The sequence below is a fragment of the Rana temporaria genome, chromosome 9 (assembly GCF_905171775.1).
Source record: "Rana temporaria chromosome 9, aRanTem1.1, whole genome shotgun sequence".
Classification (NCBI taxonomy): Eukaryota; Metazoa; Chordata; class Amphibia; order Anura; family Ranidae; genus Rana; species Rana temporaria.
Window position 1 is genome coordinate 51,008,464 of NC_053497.1, and position 5,000 is coordinate 51,013,463.

Consider the following 5,000-nt stretch of genomic DNA (forward strand, 5'->3'; position numbering starts at 1 on the left):
AAATCCAAAAACTTTGCAGATCCTACATAAAGATCAAATTCTTGTGAAAACTCTTCTAGGCCATGCTGTTAAATCTCTCCTTTAAAGTGGAACTTTAGTCAGAAAATTAAGTCCTGCTAGATCACTTCAGGTTGACCAATTTTGCATGTATAGTTATGTAAAACATTAAAAATAAGTGTCCATACACTTTAAAATCCAGTAATACACTGTTTCACCCTGCTCTGCACATACTCAGTTTCTCTCCCATTTTAGGCACTGCAGAGGCTGATCTACTGACGGCCTTAAAACACAATTAAACCTTCCTATCCTTTACAGCCATTGAATTTGCAAGTAAAGGTCACAGGAACTGGAAAGCAGCATAGAAATCGACCACGAAGGGACTCGAACCCTCAATCTTCTGATTCGAAGTCAGACGCCTTATCCATTAGGCCACGCGGTCTGCCACAAGGTCGCTATTATTTTTGGTGGTGTGCGGATCAGCCAAACACTTGAAGATCACCTGGGCCATCTTCTTCAACTTGCTTTGTTCAAGCAGATTTGGTAGAAAGGTGCTGAAAAGTTTGACTTGGTGCAAAGGTCATGCTTTAAGTAGTGCATTTGCAAAAGGGCCTAGGTGTAGAGTGTTAATACAGCTTCTTGACAATGGTAATAGACAATTGAGTACCACGTGTAGAGGATATTTCCAGAGTCAGCCAGATAACTGAAAATGACTTGTCAGGATGGCCGAGCGGTCTAAGGCGCCAGACTCAAGAGTTGCTTCTTCACATTGTGTGGGTGTTCTGGTCTCCAAATGGAGGCGTGGGTTCAAATCCCACTTCTGACAATTTATTTACCCATTTAGCTTAAACTACAATGACCACTTCCGCTGTGTTTTCATGCTACCGTGTCACTGACAAAAAAAAAAAAAAAATCCAAAAACTTTGCAGATCCTACATAAAGATCAAATTCTTGTGAAAACTCTTCTAGGCCATGCTGTTAAATCTCTCCTTTAAAGTGGAACTTTAGTCAGAAAATTAAGTCCTGCTAGATCACTTCAGGTTGACCAATTTTGCATGTATAGCTATGTAAAACATTAAACATAAGTGTCCATACACTTTAAAATCCAGTAATACACTGTTTCACCCTGCTCTGCACATACTCAGTTTCTCTCCCATTTTAGGCACTGCAGAGGCTGATCTACTGACAGCCTTAAAACACAATTAAACCTTCCTATCCTTTACAGCCATTGAATTTGCAAGTAAAGGTCACAGGAACTGGAAAGCAGCATAGAAATCGACCACGAAGGGACTCGAACCCTCAATCTTCTGATTCGAAGTCAGACGCCTTATCCATTAGGCCACGCGGTCTGCCACAAGGTCGCTATTATTTTTGGTGGTGTGCGGATCAGCCAAACACTTGAAGATCACCTGGGCCATCTTCTTCAACTTGCTTTGTTCAAGCAGATTTGGTAGAAAGGTGCTGAAAAGTTTGACTTGGTGCAAAGGTCATGCTTTAAGTAGTGCATTTGCAAAAGGGCCTAGGTGTAGAGTGTTAATACAGCTTCTTGACAATGGTAATAGACAATTGAGTACCACGTGTAGAGGATATTTCCAGAGTCAGCCAGATAACTGAAAATGACTTGTCAGGATGGCCGAGCGGTCTAAGGCGCCAGACTCAAGAGTTGCTTCTTCACATTGTGTGGGTGTTCTGGTCTCCAAATGGAGGCGTGGGTTCAAATCCCACTTCTGACAATTTATTTACCCATTTAGCTTAAACTACAATGACCACTTCCGCTGTGTTTTCATGCTACCGTGTCACTGACAAAAAAAAATAAAAAATCCAAAAACTTTTCAGATCCTACATAAAGATCAAATTCTTGTGAAAACTCTTCTAGGCCATGCTGTTAAATCTCTCCTTTAAAGTGGAACTTTAGTCAGAAAATTAAGTCCTGCTAGATCACTTCAGGTTGACCAATTTTGCATGTATAGTTATGTAAAACATTAAACATAAGTGTCCATACACTTTAAAATCCAGTAATACACTGTTTCACCCTGCTCTGCACATACTCAGTTTCTCTCCCATTTTAGGCACTGCAGAGGCTGATCTACTGACAGCCTTAAAACACAATTAAACCTTCCTATCCTTTACAGCCATTGAATTTGCAAGTAAAGGTCACAGGAACTGGAAAGCAGCATAGAAATCGACCACGAAGGGACTCGAACCCTCAATCTTCTGATTCGAAGTCAGACGCCTTATCCATTAGGCCACGCGGTCTGCCACAAGGTCGCTATTATTTTTGGTGGTGTGCGGATCAGCCAAACACTTGAAGATCACCTGGGCCATCTTCTTCAACTTGCTTTGTTCAAGCAGATTTGGTAGAAAGGTGCTGAAAAGTTTGACTTGGTGCAAAGGTCATGCTTTAAGTAGTGCATTTGCAAAAGGGCCTAGGTGTAGAGTGTTAATACAGCTTCTTGACAATGGTAATAGACAATTGAGTACCACGTGTAGAGGATATTTCCAGAGTCAGCCAGATAACTGAAAATGACTTGTCAGGATGGCCGAGCGGTCTAAGGCGCCAGACTCAAGAGTTGCTTCTTCACATTGTGTGGGTGTTCTGGTCTCCAAATGGAGGCGTGGGTTCAAATCCCACTTCTGACAATTTATTTACCCATTTAGCTTAAACTACAATGACCACTTCCGCTGTGTTTTCATGCTACCGTGTCACTGACAAAAAAAAATAAAAAATCCAAAAACTTTGCAGATCCTACATAAAGATCAAATTCTTGTGAAAACTCTTCTAGGCCATGCTGTTAAATCTCTCCTTTAAAGTGGAACTTTAGTCAGAAAATTAAGTCCTGCTAGATCACTTCAGGTTGACCAATTTTGCATGTATAGCTATGTAAAACATTAAACATAAGTGTCCATACACTTTAAAATCCAGTAATACACTGTTTCACCCTGCTCTGCACATACTCAGTTTCTCTCCCATTTTAGGCACTGCAGAGGCTGATCTACTGACGGCCTTAAAACACAATTAAACCTTCCTATCCTTTACAGCCATTGAATTTGCAAGTAAAGGTCACAGGAACTGGAAAGCAGCATAGAAATCGACCACGAAGGGACTCGAACCCTCAATCTTCTGATTCGAAGTCAGACGCCTTATCCATTAGGCCACGCGGTCTGCCACAAGGTCGCTATTATTTTTGGTGGTGTGCGGATCAGCCAAACACTTGAAGATCACCTGGGCCATCTTCTTCAACTTGCTTTGTTCAAGCAGATTTGGTAGAAAGGTGCTGAAAAGTTTGACTTGGTGCAAAGGTCATGCTTTAATTAGTGCATTTGCAAAAGGGCCTAGGTGTAGAGTGTTAATACAGCTTCTTGACAATGGTAATAGACAATTGAGTACCACGTGTAGAGGATATTTCCAGAGTCAGCCAGATAACTGAAAATGACTTGTCAGGATGGCCGAGCGGTCTAAGGCGCCAGACTCAAGAGTTGCTTCTTCACATTGTGTGGGTGTTCTGGTCTCCAAATGGAGGCGTGGGTTCAAATCCCACTTCTGACAATTTATTTACCCATTTAGCTTAAACTACAATGACCACTTCCGCTGTGTTTTCATGCTACCGTGTCACTGACAAAAAAAAATAAAAAATCCAAAAACTTTGCAGATCCTACATAAAGATCAAATTCTTGTGAAAACTCTTCTAGGCCATGCTGTTAAATCTCTCCTTTAAAGTGGAACTTTAGTCAGAAAATTAAGTCCTGCTAGATCACTTCAGGTTGACCAATTTTGCATGTATAGTTATGTAAAACATTAAAAATAAGTGTCCATACACTTTAAAATCCAGTAATACACTGTTTCACCCTGCTCTGCACATACTCAGTTTCTCTCCCATTTTAGGCACTGCAGAGGCTGATCTACTGACAGCCTTAAAACACAATTAAACCTTCCTATCCTTTACAGCCATTGAATTTGCAAGTAAAGGTCACAGGAACTGGAAAGCAGCATAGAAATCGACCACGAAGGGACTCGAACCCTCAATCTTCTGATTCGAAGTCAGACGCCTTATCCATTAGGCCACGCGGTCTGCCACAAGGTCGCTATTATTTTTGGTGGTGTGCGGATCAGCCAAACACTTGAAGATCACCTGGGCCATCTTCTTCAACTTGCTTTGTTCAAGCAGATTTGGTAGAAAGGTGCTGAAAAGTTTGACTTGGTGCAAAGGTCATGCTTTAAGTAGTGCATTTGCAAAAGGGCCTAGGTGTAGAGTGTTAATACAGCTTCTTGACAATGGTAATAGACAATTGAGTACCACGTGTAGAGGATATTTCCAGAGTCAGCCAGATAACTGAAAATGACTTGTCAGGATGGCCGAGCGGTCTAAGGCGCCAGACTCAAGAGTTGCTTCTTCACATTGTGTGGGTGTTCTGGTCTCCAAATGGAGGCGTGGGTTCAAATCCCACTTCTGACAATTTATTTACCCATTTAGCTTAAACTACAATGACCACTTCCGCTGTGTTTTCATGCTACCGTGTCACTGACAAAAAAAAATAAAAAATCCAAAAACTTTGCAGATCCTACATAAAGATCAAATTCTTGTGAAAACTCTTCTAGGCCATGCTGTTAAATCTCTCCTTTAAAGTGGAACTTTAGTCAGAAAATTAAGTCCTGCTAGATCACTTCAGGTTGACCAATTTTGCATGTATAGCTATGTAAAACATTAAACATAAGTGTCCATACACTTTAAAATCCAGTAATACACTGTTTCACCCTGCTCTGCACATACTCAGTTTCTCTCCCATTTTAGGCACTGCAGAGGCTGATCTACTGACGGCCTTAAAACACAATTAAACCTTCCTATCCTTTACAGCCATTGAATTTGCAAGTAAAGGTCACAGGAACTGGAAAGCAGCATAGAAATCGACCACGAAGGGACTCGAACCCTCAATCTTCTGATTCGAAGTCAGACGCCTTATCCATTAGGCCACGCGGTCTGCCACAAGGTCGCTATTATTTTTGG

General features: G+C 41.3%; 1 protein-coding gene and 11 non-coding genes across 12 annotated transcripts in view; 5 read left to right on the plus strand and 7 right to left on the minus strand.

Moving 5' to 3' along the window:
- The window catches only part of LOC120914548 (mucin-2-like), a 95,028-nt gene that overhangs the window by 56,179 nt on the left and 33,849 nt on the right, over positions 1–5,000 (minus strand). The gene's annotated exons all lie outside the window — the stretch shown is intronic.
- On the minus strand, positions 367–439 carry TRNAR-UCG. Its single transcript has one exon. It is a non-coding gene; the product is annotated as a tRNA-Arg (tRNA).
- On the plus strand, positions 714–823 carry TRNAL-CAA. The gene is made up of 2 exons: positions 714–751; positions 778–823. It is a non-coding gene; the product is annotated as a tRNA-Leu (tRNA).
- TRNAR-UCG lies at positions 1,274–1,346 on the minus strand. The gene has a single exon. It is a non-coding gene; the product is annotated as a tRNA-Arg (tRNA).
- Positions 1,621–1,730, plus strand: TRNAL-CAA. The gene is made up of 2 exons: positions 1,621–1,658; positions 1,685–1,730. It is a non-coding gene; the product is annotated as a tRNA-Leu (tRNA).
- TRNAR-UCG lies at positions 2,181–2,253 on the minus strand. Its single transcript has one exon. It is a non-coding gene; the product is annotated as a tRNA-Arg (tRNA).
- TRNAL-CAA lies at positions 2,528–2,637 on the plus strand. The gene is made up of 2 exons: positions 2,528–2,565; positions 2,592–2,637. It is a non-coding gene; the product is annotated as a tRNA-Leu (tRNA).
- TRNAR-UCG lies at positions 3,088–3,160 on the minus strand. Its single transcript has one exon. It is a non-coding gene; the product is annotated as a tRNA-Arg (tRNA).
- Positions 3,435–3,544, plus strand: TRNAL-CAA. The gene is made up of 2 exons: positions 3,435–3,472; positions 3,499–3,544. It is a non-coding gene; the product is annotated as a tRNA-Leu (tRNA).
- On the minus strand, positions 3,995–4,067 carry TRNAR-UCG. Its single transcript has one exon. It is a non-coding gene; the product is annotated as a tRNA-Arg (tRNA).
- TRNAL-CAA lies at positions 4,342–4,451 on the plus strand. The gene is made up of 2 exons: positions 4,342–4,379; positions 4,406–4,451. It is a non-coding gene; the product is annotated as a tRNA-Leu (tRNA).
- TRNAR-UCG lies at positions 4,902–4,974 on the minus strand. The gene has a single exon. It is a non-coding gene; the product is annotated as a tRNA-Arg (tRNA).